This window comes from Macaca fascicularis, chromosome 10, assembly GCF_037993035.2.
Source record: "Macaca fascicularis isolate 582-1 chromosome 10, T2T-MFA8v1.1".
NCBI classification, from domain to species: Eukaryota; Metazoa; Chordata; class Mammalia; order Primates; family Cercopithecidae; genus Macaca; species Macaca fascicularis.
In genome coordinates this window covers 102,939,957-102,954,898 of record NC_088384.1, presented here as the reverse complement: position 1 = coordinate 102,954,898, position 14,942 = coordinate 102,939,957, and the positions used below count along the sequence as shown (strand labels likewise).

General features: G+C 44.1%; 1 protein-coding gene across 1 annotated transcript in view; it reads right to left on the bottom strand.

Annotated features, from left to right (window-relative positions):
- Positions 1–10,148, bottom strand: part of EYA2 (EYA transcriptional coactivator and phosphatase 2) — a 299,242-nt gene extending 289,094 nt beyond the window's left edge. Inside the window, exon 1 of the mRNA XM_005569260.4 lies at positions 9,781–10,148. The gene's annotated coding sequence lies outside the window, so the exon portion shown is untranslated. The remainder of the gene's footprint in view (positions 1–9,780) is intronic.
- Positions 10,149–14,942: the final 4,794 nt, after the last annotated feature.

Here is a 14,942-nt window from a genome sequence, read left to right as displayed (position 1 = left end):
GTAGGCACCATTCAAAGCCAGGGTTAGGAGGGGCCATGCGTCTTTGGCAGGATCGAGTAGCAGGAGAAAAATGAGAAATATTTTGTTTTTCTTTTTCAATTCATTAAGGCTTGTTGAGGGGAGCAAGAACCTCATTTTTTTTTCCTTCCCATTACTTCCCTTTTATTTCAGGGGAAACGTGCATTTCAAAGACTGCTCAATAGCAGCGTTGAAGTCTCAAGTTCAATCACAATGTCCCCATTGTGGCTGGGGGACTCCCTGGCCTTTAAGCTTGGGTTATAAAAATTTGGTCTGAGCCCAAAGTCTGGCTTTAATAGAATATTTTAATTTTGTTTAATGAATATTATTTTAAATCTGTTTGGCAGTTTTAAAATGTGTTCTTTTATTTTCAAATGAAAATTTACTAATGTTCAGTGCTTTCTTGGGGGTGGGGGTACACCAAGAAATGGGGGTGATAATAGTACAAGCTACCATTTATTGAGTGCTTACTATGTGCCAAGCACCCTGCTGTGTGCTCTGTGCGTGCCAGCCACTCTTCTAAGCTTCCCCACCACCCCAGGATGAGTAACTGCTGTCCCGATGTCTGGGATATTGAGAGGGTGAGACCCCTGCCGGAGATGGCAGTCCGTGAGTGATGGACTGACTTAGGCTCAGACCAGATCTGTCTGAGTCCACGGCCTGTGCTATCAACCACTGTCCAACATTCTCTCGATACCTGAAATGACTCAACTGGTCAATAGCTTATAAATACCGCATTGACCCAGTGTGCGGTTCCCCATAATCTCAATAGCTAGCTTATCGAACATTCAATGTAGGCAGGCAGTGGAGCAAAGCTAAGTGTTTTCCATGTATCGTCTCATTTATATTCTCACAATGGCCCTATGAAAGTTATTTTATTATTTTATTGTTACTACTATTATTATCATCCCAAACAGTCTAAGTAATTTGCTTCAGGTCAAGTTCATAAATAATAATAGTAACTGTAGCTGACACTGATATAATTCATACCACTTGCCAGCCATAGTTTCAAACACGCCATGTTTGTTAACTCAATCTCCACGATAGCTTTCTGAGGAAGGTGCATTATTACTCACCCTGCTTTACAGATGAAGAAACTGAGGCATCGAAAAGTCTGGTAACTTACCCCCAAGTTAAACGCAGGAGTAGGTTAACACTGAGAGGAAGTGTAACCTGAGCAGCCTGGCTCCTGGACTCAGGCTCTCAATCTCGAGGCTGAAAGTCAGTACCCAGGCTGAGGTCCGGGAAGTCTGATTCTCTACATTCCTTCTCATTCTGCACAATGCACTGAGGGAAGCAGAGAGCTGCTGTCGGCTGGAGTGAGCCTGAGGCACCGGTAAGTCCCATACGCCTGGTGCGGTTTTAGGTGCAGAAGCCGCGGCACTGCTCTTACCGAACCAGGCATGGCTTCGTGGGTGAGGGTCTACAGACTGAGGTGTTTCCTCCATTCTGCTGCTCGAACATTAGAAAGCTCAAAAAGTCACGTCAACACCCTCTGCACCCTCAGGAAAGAAGAGACCATGGGATACTGGTGAGAACACGCTGGGATCCTCCTACCGGAGATGCTGGATTTGGTCCTTCTCACCTCTGGCTCTCCAGTAAATAGCCCAGAACACAGCTAAATAAGTGTTGTTAAGTCAATGGATGAAGGAATGAAGGCACTTGTAATTTTCCTCTATCACTGTGCAATGTGTCGAGCACATCGGAAGCACTTGATACATAATAAATTATTGAAATGGAATATGAAATGTCCCAAGTGCATGTTATTTCTGGTCTACAAAGATTGTCTTGTCATATTGCAACAGCTTAGAGGCCAGCAAACTTTTTCTGTAAAGGGCCAGATGGCGAATATTTAGGTTTTGCAGGCCGTATGGTCTCTGTAGTGCGGCTGTTCAACTCTGCGGTTACAGGGCAAGAGCAGCCATAGGCGATGGCTTAGGCCACTAAATGCAGTGATGCTACCATCATTTCCATCAGCCCAGCTCGAAACATTCTTTCATTTCTACAAGGGCAGATTCAAAATCTTGTGAGAATCTGCTGGCGTCTCGTACTTTCTCAACCTGATTTTTGTACCTGACCATCAATAAATATCTACAAGGCAATGCAAGGGGAAAATGACTTTAAAATCTAGCTCTCCAGGGCAGACAGACGGAGAAACGGAAGTTCTTGTTAAACCAAGGGAGGAGGCTGGATATCCTAGTGGTTAGGAATCTAGACTGGGTTTAATCCTGGCTCTGGCACAAGCCATGTGATCCTGGACAAGTTACTTTCCAGACTCAGTTTCCACATCTGTAAAATAGAAATAATAATAACAGCACGTTCCATCTACTGCCATTTGGAGTACATATAAAGTGTTTCCACAGTACAGTGCCTGGGACATAATAAATATTCAATAAATAATAAGTATTCAATAAAACCTGTGATTCCGAAACAAGCCTTACAACTCTGTGTTTTCTTAAAAACAAAAGAAAGTCCCCAAAACTAATTCACTAAAAATAAGCACAAAGGAACTGCAGGAAGGCATTTCCAAAATCGGGTTCCTCAAGGTGCCCCAGGGGTCCCAAGGTGTTAGAAAAAATTCTCCACTCTAGATCAAACCTCTAGCAATCCCCCTAACCTCTCTGTGCTTCCCCCTCAAAAAAGCCTGATTCTGTCCTTTTATCACTTTGTCTTTCTTGCGGATGCCTGAGCAATGCTGAGACATTTTGAGTGTTTTAGACATTTGCTGAGTTTAAGACATTCTTTCTCCCCTTCTACCCCCCTCCCCTCCTCTCCACACCCCAGCCATTAACTCCTCCAGGGAGTACGGTCTATTTAGCAAGAGGAGAGCACTGGACAGCTTGGGCCCATCGCAGACCGGAGGTGAATCATCTTCGGGGCTCCATTCTTTTTCACGTCTGGATGGGGCTAAAACTCTGCTGACAACACAGGCACAAGTCACAACTTGTTATACCATGTGACACCTTCCAAGCAGCGGAGGCTTCCCTCTACTCTAGGAGCCACACAAAAGGCCAGAGGTACACGATTCTCCTCCGGGCTCCTTCCTCTCCACCCGCTTCCCAACCAAGAAGGACACGCAGACCTTTGCTGGAGAGATCAATGTTTCCAGAACACCCTGAAACAAAAGTCCTGATGTGTGCAAATAATACACACCCACAAAAGAAAACAACCTCTTCGCGCTGACATCCTGCCTCTCCGAAGAGGACGTTTACTCCCTACGTGGAATTTCCATCAGCACCTGGGTTGGTACCAAACTCAGGACACGGTGGACACGCTCTCTGACTCTGTATTACAGGAAGCTGCCAATCAATAAAGATTTAAAGGTGTGTACTTAAACCTTGCATCTTAAATGCTAGAAAACACAGTGGGAACACAAAATTGTTTTGGAAACCGTGAATACCTTAACCACAAAGTGACTATAGGAAGGGAATGGGAGGTGAAGAAACTGACCAGAGGAACATTTTCATTTCATTTTATTTTCAGCCTCTGACTTCCGCATATCCAAATACCAGGTAGGAAACATGTGCTTTGGAGTAAAAGATGGCCCCAGAACCTGCTTTTTCTCCTGAACTGTGAGAGGGAGCCGTGGGGAGGAAACCAGAATTTCAGCCTTCCTATCTCCCTTTACCACAAGGACGCCTTCGGGACCCAAGGCAACTGAGATCTTTCAACCACGGGCTCAGAAACCCGCTTTCTGTGTCCACTTCAACCAAACATGTCTAACAGGCAGGAATTCAGAGTTGGCCAAGGTAACAAGAACTAGTGGTTTTCACCCTGTTTTGGTGACCTTCATAGGGCTTATTTATGCACTTCAAGCTCATGACCTAATACATGTTGGTTTGGCTTCTCTTCTCATAATAGCAGCCTGTAAAAAGCTTTTGAGAATTCCCCGTGTTTTCTCATTTTGGGTCAAGAAAATAAAATCGATATCTAAGTAACCTTAAAAAAAAAATGGCCTGCACAATCTAAAAATTTGGAATGTCTCCACTAGGACTAAGGATATCTCTAAAAGCCTCAAAGATCATCCAAATGAAGTCCAACATTTGCCGTTTTTAAGGTGAGATATTTGGTAACAGAGTATGTGAGAATTAGCTAAGAGGGGCTTTTTGACATAAGTCAAACAATGACAGTTAAAACTCACGTTAAAGCAATTACTGTGTGGAAGTTTTTCTCATTTCTTAAACAGAAGTGTATATGTTTTCAGCATAGCTTCTTGCTGTAATTTTCTTTCTTGACAAACCCACATCGTACCATGAAACCCAAACTATGCACGCTGCAGAAACAATAATGGTTGAAACAGACCCGGCTGTCTCTGGTATGATTTTTCTTTACAAAATTAAAATGTCTTTTGGCTAATACACTGTATATTTCAGTTATGAAAGGCCATTCTTGGGAGATGAATAGAAAAGAAAGGGGAACTGACAGATTTAGCTGATGCGAGACAAAAATAAGTTGCCATATACAGTAGTTAAACCCTCCAGTTCCTCATTCTTTGGGGAAAAATATGTTGATTTTATCATTTTTCCTTTAGTTACATTAGCAGAGAGTTGACAATTCTCCTCTGAATGACTGCGAGTAGACACGTTCGTATCTATTACATCTGGGAACACAGACTTTCAAAAAATGTAACTTTACTAGACACTCAAAAAGAAAAAAGAAGCAAGTCCAATGCCATTGAAATAACACACATTTTCACATTACTGACACAACACTATTGATACCAAATGACAAAAGAGTTTCTAACCTCGATTTTCACTTTGTTCATTTTTAAAGATGTTTAAATTGGCGTTGTGGCACATCTAAGTTCCTGTTTTAAATTTCTGCGTATATCTGAAGGCAGAGGCAGACTTTTCAAAAATGCACGAGCAGGCACAACTGTGTTCTGACTACTATCATCCAAAGGCGATGACAGCGCTGACGAAGCCCCTGGATCCTGCCAAATTTCGTCCCAGAGACGCGTCTCTCAGCCCCCACTGACCTGCAGCCTGCTGGTTCCAGATTCAGGCAACCAATGGTCTCCCTTAACGTTCAAAGAGGCAAAGATAAATCATTCCGGCTACCTGACTCTCGGCACCACCTGTTCCAAATTATTCTTTGCTCTCCAAATGTTTAAAATCTAACCCCGAAACAACACCCACCCATAGCGATCCAGCACCTTCCGGTAAACTTGACTTGGGCTGTGCCTACCGTAATGTTTTAGGGCCTTTCCACTGCCGGTAAATTTATTGACTCTTTTTAGGACCTGAAACGCGTAGCGTTAGTATCGAAGGAATAAATCAAATTAGCCCTTAAATAAACCGTCATTTTCCTTTACAGAACCCAACCGGCTAAGGGTCATGGCTCACAGAGGTCTGTATCTGTGTTTCTAAATATTTAATATGATTCTGTTTCCCCATTTCAAATGACAGTGGCAAAAAACGTCAGGGCAGGTTCAGAAAATAACTGTGTTCTGCACATTTAAAACCATCCAAATTCAGCGTCTTCCTTCAAAGGAAATGATAGCAGAAATGTTTTGAGCCAAAGCTTGTACTGCACATGGATAAGGCATATTTTGCAGAGAAGCAAAAGCCTAGATTTCATTTTCACTCAGCCTGGCCCTGTGATAGTCACTTGACCTGCGACTCAGTTTCCTTGTTAACAAAGTTGAAATGATGATAATAATACTCAAAGGGTTGCAGCAAGAATCGACTTTAAAAATACACGTGAAGAGCTGACTGCAGGCCTGGCATACCAGTTCTCAACAAACAGCAGCTATTTTCATTGTTACTATTAAACAGAAGGATACAATTTGCAAGTCAGAGAAATGACAAAGGAACCCAATAGGATGAAAATGAACAGAAAGAAATATGCACTAAAAATAAATGTATAAGCCTTTGGCTTCCTTCATGACTTTTCCTCTAAATACACCTGGCAGGTACCTTGAAATTGATTTTAAATAACATGCCGTAAAGAACAAGGTCCTGCCCCTCTAATTCATTTACAATGACACAAGTGGGTCTGCAGCCTCAGTCACTGTCACTTCAAGTTTTTGCCACCTGACGAGGGGGCTTATCCTGCTCTGACTAGAAGAGGGTGTTAGTCAAACACCATTAGGCCAGTTACGATCTTCAAACAGTGAAAATGAAGCATTGTCTCCAGCGAATTCTCTGCTAATTGTTTTCTTACCAGAATCTTCTTTTTGTTTTGTATGTTTAGGACCCTTTGAACTGCCACAAATGATGGCGGGGGGGGGAGGGGGTCATTCAGGAAGTTGTTACGATATTGGGGGATGGAGATCAGGGAAGAGGATTGGGAGTGAGCGAGGAATTGTGGTGTGTGTGCGTGTGTGTGTTTTCAGTCAACAGGTTGTGTTTTCTTAACTCTGGGATTAATTCTCTGTAAAGAGATTCCTTTTGAGCAGAGTCTACCAATTCCTTTTTCAGAACAGTTAACTAAAAAAACAAAAACAAAAACAACAAAAAACAAAACAAAACAAAATAAAAACCCAAAAAACCCGGTTCCTTCCACCAACAAAACACAGTCTTAGTAACACTCAGAAAGTCCAGCCTTTGGAGGTAATAGACTAACCAACTCCTTCGCCCTCACAAACCTCACAGATGAGGAGAACCACATCATTAGGCAAATTCTCCCGTTATCAAAAGTCTCTGGGGAAGCAGGTTCTCCTCTCTCCCAATGAATTTACGTCTGGCCAGGCAGTCTTTCTTTTCATCTTGCGCCCAGGTGGGAAGCAGTTAAGTTTTTTACCCTGCCCCACACATGACACCAATCTTTCTCCCCAAGCCTTTGCACACAAGCACACAGCATATACCTAAGACCTGAAGACACTGCCTAATACTTATAATTTATTCTCCCCCAAGCATCTTTGTGTGAAGAAGGCCTGCCCAGTAAAGACAAAACTCTACCCCAGTCACAACTTCCACTCCTCCACACTGAGATCATGTGCATGGATATTTAGGAAAGGCATGTGTCTAAAGAAGGCACCTCCACTCCCTTCATTTTCTCCTGACAGCCACAGGCTCTCTTCTCTTCGCTGCCCAGAAAGGCATCTGTCCTAAGCAGCTTGGAACCTCACTTATTCACCATTACAGCCTGCGATTTTATTATACAAGGAGTTTATTGCTGGCCTAATTAGTTTCAAACTGGGCATTCCAGCTGAGGACACCTAAAAAACATCTGGTGGAAGGAGCGAGAATGAGTCCTCGCTCTGAGCTGGTTACGGTTGGATTTCTGCATAACTCTGGTCTCTTGCGCCCGGCGCAAGTTGTCTTTGGAAAAGTAACTGAAAAAATAAGGAAACGGTTTCTTCTTTGTGGGAAAGGAGTCATCTTGTCACGGAGGATCCAACAACGTCTTAAAGTGGACGTGCTTGGACTGTGTATATTTTTTCACAAACGCCTGGGGTCTCCATAGCTTGCTCACCCTAACTCAAAATGTGCTTAGTTACAACACACAGCCTTTTTGCTGAGGGCTTTTCCATTCTCCCAACAGCAGCTAGCATTTTATCAATTTATCCATCTGGAACAAAGTTTGCAATCTCTTACATGCAATTTAAAGCAGAAGTAATACCACATATTTGAAACAGCGTGTCTTGGGCGTTTTTGCCAAATGGTAATCCTATAACAAGTCAACAAATCATACCTCTTTATGATGTGTTTAATGCAACACAAAAGACATGAAAAGAAGATTCTAAAACTTACGCGATTAAAACTTTTTAAAAAATCCTCAAGTATTTGGATACACATCTTTTTATTTTATTTTATATTTCCTATAGTTTTCTGATATTGGAGGATTGATTTATGTGTTGATAGAGTATTCTTCTACACATGGTCACTACACCAGGTGAGCTATTTTAAGACAGAAAAGAAAACTGCCAATTCCTTTCAGATCAAATAGTGAATAATATTGTGAAGCTAAAGTTACAAGAGAATGGGGACATATAAATTGCTTTAAAGTAAAAAACGTTCAGGCTCTTTTGGACCTAACCACATTGGTCTATTCACAATGGCAAAAGTTAAGAGTTTCCTACGAGGCAAGGAGATTTTTTAATACCAACACGATTTAATGCTTAGTCAAAAGCAAGATTCAAACCACTATCATTTGTTATTTGTTATATAAATTATAGAAGAACTCACCCAAGCGTGAGAGTGTCTAAATGCAGAGATATGTAAAGGATGAAGGGGCTTAAGGTGATGAAGAAAGAAAAGTGGAAAAAAATGAACATTTATCGAGTAAAATTGTGAAAGATTCTTTCACAAAGATTATTTTGAAAAAGAGGTTCTCTCCCTCCTCCCTCTTTCTCTTTCTTTGTGTACCTCTTTTTTGTGTGTAAGCAGGATGGTTATACGTGTATGTTAGTTGGTAACAAATGGGTCATAGTCTGGTAAGGTGCTTACTAGTTCTGTATCTATTATGGTCACAGACATTTCACTCAATCAAGAAACGGCTCATGAAATTAATAGATTCGGCTTGAAATACAATTGTCTACTGGTTATAATTTCCTTTGTAAGGGATCTCCCTAACTCAAACATAATTCAGTGCTCAAATTCTTACATGATGTTTGTAAATCATCCTCCTGCCCCTCCGCCCTCGCTAACAGCTAGACTCCGATGTTCACCTCTTCCACTGCACCTCGTAATTAAAAGGTACCTCTTACCAGGGGTGATTTATACCTCCACGTTATATTTTAAAAAGTAATTAAAGATTACATAGCATTTCGGGGAAAGGGGAAAGAAAAGAAAAGGGTATCCATAAAAAGACCGATCCGGCATCGGTCTTGCTTTTTAAAAAGAATTCGGAGCGCGGCAGGGTGCACGCTGTCAACTCTCAGTCACGGCTTCGGGGAAGTAGGAACCTCGCACTGCAAAAGGCGCTTCCAGTTCAACAGCTGAGAAAAGCGCACTGAGGATTTTGCGATAGGGGTGGTACGTTCACCAGTCACGCTTTCCTAGTATTCTTTGAGTTTATAAACTATTTATCTGGGCGGGTGGGGGGGGGAGAGGCAGGAATATATTGAAGGGGCTTGGGCCAGCACGGCCGGCCGTTTAACCTCCAGACTTCATGACTAAAAAACAATTCCATTTCCCACTTTCTCCCATTACAACGAAACCCTTGCCGCCTTCTAAACACCCTTCGGATGCAAACTTAAGTTTCAACTCTACCCGCAGCAGGCGCCAGGATTCCCTCCCCCGGTTCAAAGCCCCAGACCTGGACCAGAGCGGGCCGAGCGCAAATGGACTTTTGAAAAGAAATGTATCAATAGCCAGAAGGCAAAGGCTCAGCGGGCCGTTCCAGCCCCATCCCAGGATTCCAGCGGTTGGCTCTGCTTCTTAGTTACCCCATAAACACCACCTAAGGGCTTGAGTTTGTGGAATGGGGGAGCGCCCCTTATCGCGAACCTCCGGGACCATAAATCGAACAAAACGCCAAGGACCCAGCCGCGTCTACACCGCCTGCGCGCCATGCACTTGTCCCGCGCGCGGGAGAGCAAACTTCAGGGTCGTTGCCCCAAAGCGCAAGGGGAAACCGGGGCCCGGAGCCTGGGAGAGCCTTTCCCGAGGGGGGCTCTGCTGCTGTCCCCTCTGCCCTCATGCCTTCGTGGCCCTGGGAGGCCCGTGCGCCCCAGAACGCTCCGACAGCTGCGGAGGCCCCGCTCGGCGAGTGGCGGAAAGAGGCGCAAGGCGAGGGGGTCCCGGTGAACAACCCCCACCCCGCCCGGCGAATCCCGGCGGGCGGCCTGGGGTGGGCGCCGCGGGCGGTACTCACCGCGCGCAGTGGAGAGAGCGCCCTGACGCGGTGCAGGCTGGCGGGCCGGTGCGGGTCCGACGAGGCCGGGCTGACTGCGGCGGGCACGTTGCTGTCTCTGCCGCTGCCGCTGCCTCCGCCTCCTGGGCTGCCGCGGCTGCTGCCTGCGCGGGGAGGACCGGCCCCTTCCCCTCCCTGGGCCGGGCCCTCCCTCTGCCCCCGCCCGGGTCCCCGCGCCGCTGCGTGGGCGCGTGGGGGCGCCGAGGCGAGACGCTGGGCTCCGCGGGCGCACACACCCGGCGGCTGGACGCGGGGCGCGGGGCTCTGGCCCTGCAGCTGCCGCCGCGCCGCTTCCTGCGCCTGCAGCCGAGCAGAGCGCGCTCGCTCTCGCTGGTCCGGGAGGCCAGGGCCCAGCCTCCTTCCCACCCACCGACACCCCGCACCTCCTCCCTCCCCGGGGCAGCACATCCTCCCTGCAACCCAGGCATGACCCCTGTGAAAGGAACGACGGCTCGGAGAGGACCTCGATAGTGACAATAACATTCATTCACTCAACCACCCATTCATTCATTCAAAATATATTGAGCATCTACTGTGCCAGGTACCACTCCTGAGAGACTCAGCTAGAGCAAGACAGACTAGTTTTCTGCCCTCCCGGAACTTACATTCACATGGAGAGACAAACCGTAAACAACCAAGTAAACAAGCAAGACAGTTTCAGAAAGTTACAGTTACAAGAAGAAAAATATATATACATATCTGCTGTTGGGGAGTGGAGGAGAGGCGGTCATTTTAGCTAGAGCAGTCAGGGAAGACCTCTCTGAGGAGGTGACATCTGAATTATGAGGAAGTGCCACTGGTGTGGTATTTAGGTGAGAACGGTTCAGGGGTCTCCCCTATGTTTCACCCATTTTACAGCTAAGGAAACTGAGGTCTCAAGAGCTTAACTGGTTTAGTGAAGGTGAGAGGTATAGCCCCCTCCACCTACATGCCCAAATCAAGGTACCCCACTTACTCCATCCTCTCATAGCCACCCCCCTTTTGGTCTCCCTGACAATGAACTGTGTTAATTGGAGTCTATGCAGCCTTTCCTACCCCGTCACCCACTCTCTAATGTCTATGAATTCCACTGTGGGATACTCAGGATGCTTCAATCCAAAGGCAAAATCAACCACTGTCATTTGTTAAGCCCAGTAAAAGACAGGGCACCCAGGTGAATTTGAATTTCAGGGAAACGAGGAATCAGTTGCAGTACATATCTTATGTGATAGGTTGTATGTACTTATATTTACAAAGCATTTCTTGTTTCTCTGAAATTCCAGTTTAACTGGGTGTCCTATATTTATACTTGCAACCTTAAGCTCATCCAATGCCCAACTCTTCCTTAACTCATGTAATCCCCGAGAGGGACCCCAAGGTAGCTGCTGTCAGCACACTCATTGAACAAATGAGCAGGTCCAGGCTCAAAGAAGGCAGAAAGTGACTGAGCCAGAAATGAAATTCAGGCCTGGCTGACTCCAAAGCCCTTGCTCTTGAGACGTAATCTTCAATTCCAGTTGTAAGATTACAGGGAAGCTGATGGAGGTTAAGTTCTTGGGCCCCTGACTTGCTTGGACCCCTTTCTAAGGGGACTTAGAAAAGTGTTCAGATGGTTGCTTGTTGATGTAAAGCTTACAAAAGTCCTTTGCTTTGGACCTTTGGCTGCAGGCAGTAGAGATTGCTCTCTTTCCACTCCGATTCCGCACCCCCAACTTGCCCTTGAGTAGGGTGGTGTCGGGTGGCTGCTGGCATTTTGGAGGAAAGTTGAGTTGGGAATTTTGTGATGTTTGTGGTAATTTTCAGCTTCTTAAAATTTGAATTTGTTGTGTGTTTTTTTTTCTTAATTTAAAGAAATAATCATTTTTTTATCTAATCTTGGACTCATAATTTTGTACTCTTTTTCTTGAATAGGGGCTGCAAATTGCACATGTTATCAGGCCTCACCATTCCTGGACCCACCTCTGGTCATAGCTTACTCCTCTTTCTACTCCCCAAACTTCAAACAGAAGCAAATGTATTCAGTAAACATGGTTGTTCTCTTCCTTGGGCCTGCTGCGGTAGGCTTGGAGATGGCTCTGCTTCTGGCTTCTAGAAGCGGAATGTACATGTGTACTTGGCCTTGATTTTCTCATCACCAAAGTGAAGATAACAGTACTCATCGTATACTATTATTGTGAAAATTCACTGAGCTCATGCTTATAAAACACTTTCTACTATGACTGCAGCTGGCACTAGCAATTGCTCAACAAATATTATTACTGTACACACAGCTTCACTTCCCATAGTATCTTTGCTAAGTGCTTCAAGCCATTATAAATTGAGCCCTTAATGACCTCCAGAGGTGTTTAATTTGTCTTGGCCTATGGACTTTAATTTTTTTTCTAAAGGAATACACTGGAATAGAAAATATCAAGTGAATTGTACGTGATAAGAATATATACACATACATATACATGTATAGTCACCTGTATACATATGATCCCCTATATATAGTTACATGTATGCATATATTCCCCAATTTATGATGGTTTCACTTAATGATTTTTTGACTTTATGATGATGTGAAAGTAATGTGTGTTCAGTAGAAACCATAGTTGGGATACCTATATGACAATTCTGTTTTTCACTTTCAGCAAAATATTTGATAAATTTTGTGAGATATTCAAAACTGTATTATAAAATGGGCTTTGTGTTAGATGATTTTGCCCAACTGCGAGGTAATGCAAGTGTTCTGAGTGCATTTAAGGTAGGTTAGGCTGAGCTGTGGTGTTCAGTAGGTTAGGCGTATTAAATGCATTTTGAACTTAGGATATTTTCAATTTACAATGGAGAGATATATATGTATATATGTATACATATATCATATATACATATATACACACACATATATCTGTATCTATATCTATATCCATATCTATGTCTGTATCTTTGGCCAGTATGTGAAATGTTTCTTCCTGTGGCTCATGGGGAAAAATCTTGAACACTTGTTAACCAAAGGTACCCCATAGAATGCAAAGGGTTAATCTATTTCCTTCATACCATTTTACTCCTTCCCCAGAATCTGGCCCATTATTTCATAAATTGCAGACACACCCCAGCGCCCCTGAGAGATAAGCAGGAGGCAGGTGCTTATTAATTTTATTTTTCCTTCTTTTAGTGCTGTGATTCTCAACTCTGGGTACACAGAATCTCCAGGGAGAGCTTTTAAAAATCCCCATGCTGAGGCTCCATCTTAGACCAATTAAACCAGACTCTGGGATGGAAAAGTGGCATCAGCCTTTTTTTTTTTTTTTTTTTTGAGATGGAGCCTCACTCTGTCGCCCAGGCTGGAGTGCAGTGGTGTGATCTTGGCTCACTGCAACTTTTGCCCCCTGGGTTCAAGCAGTTCTGCCTCAGCCTCCCAAGTAGTTGGGATTACAGGCATGTGCCACCATGCCCAGCTAATTTTTGTATTTTTAGTGGAGACAAGGTTTCTTCATGTTGGCCAGGCTGCTCTTGAACTCCTGACCTCAAGTGATCCACCCACCTTGGCCTCCCAAAGTGCTGGGATTACAGGCATGAGCCAACAGGCTTGGCGGGCATCATCCTTTTTTAAAGCTCCCTAGGTGGTTCCAATATACAGCAGAGAAGAGAATCCCCATCTTTGGGAGAGTAAAACCTTGACCACAGAGTCACAACGGATGAGCAGAAGCTGATAGGACTTAAGGTCCCCAATCCTTATTCACAACCCTGAAAATTCAGCCACCTTCCTATGTAGAAGTACCCCCTTTCTGTCTCTTCCCTTGCTATCTCCTTGTTAAGTATTTGTCCTCATTTGATAACAACCAGCAAAATAATCCCAAACAAAATTTGAAAGTGCTAAGCCATAAAGCAGATTCTTTGTGGTGTAGTCCACAGGCATGCCTACCTTGGAGTAAAAGACATTCCCCCCCCCCCCAAGTCTTCCACATAAATGCCCTCTAAAGCCAGAAAACCACATTAATTTTGAAAACTATGAACCTCACAATATATCCAATGTATGTATATTCATTGTAGGATATGTATATACATATCCTACAAACACACATGTGAATTCTATGTGACAAATCATGCCTTTTTTCTAAACACATTCCTTTCTCACCTGCAAAGATCACCTCTACAGAAAAAGCATTCAATTTTTTAAAATACATTCACTTAAACCTTGGCTCTTTCCAAAAAGGATTTGAGGCAACATACAAAACCATATATATGGCAGCAGAATAAAGAAAACAAGAAAAGCAGGTAACTGGGAAACAGGAAAGAAAACGCAAGAAAGTCAAGGTAAGGTTTGCACACAAAATGTGGACTAGAAGGTCCTGGACACTTGTCATTGGAGAACTAAGAATTAGATGCTGAGCTTCCAGGCAGCCAGTGCAAGGACAGAAATGTGATCAATTACATCAGTGGCTTTCAAACTTTCCTTTATTTAAAATCTAGCATGTATAGAAATTCAGTATGGAAAAAGGAGGTGAAGGATCCCAGCCACAGCCTTATGCCTAACCCCTTTCTCCTGTAGGTAGGTGAAAAGGTCTTGAAGGAACCCGCAAAGCTCTGCAGAGTCAAGACTAAAAATCATGGATTTCAAAGTGCTCCATAGTGTTCATGATTCTTTTTGTTTTGTTTTGTTTTGTTTTGTTTGTTTGTTTTTGAGGCAGAGTTTCACTCTTGTTGCCCAGGCTGGAGTGCAGTGACACAATCTCGGCTCACCACAACCTCTGCCTCCTGGGTTCAAGCGATTCTCCTGCCTCAGCCTCCAGAGTACCAGGATTACAGGCATGCGCCACCACGCCCAGTTAATTTTTGTATTTTTAGTAGAGACGGGGTCTCACCATGTTGGCCAGGCTGGTCTCGAACTCCCGACCTCAGGAGATCCACCTGCCTTGGCCTCCCAAAGTGCTGGAATTACGGGCGTGAGCCACCACCGTGCCTGGCCAGTGTTCATGATTCTTAATTCCTCTGTGAGAAAGAAATCAAATGACTTGGGCAAATCAGAGCTTTGCCTGATATTGATACGGGAGAGAAATTTTCTCATGGGTCTTTACGAAAAAGGCAGTATATGATACCGTGTGCATGTGGGGACGGGCAGGGGCTTTTTTGCAAACGTTAAAAAAAAAAAAGTAAAAAAG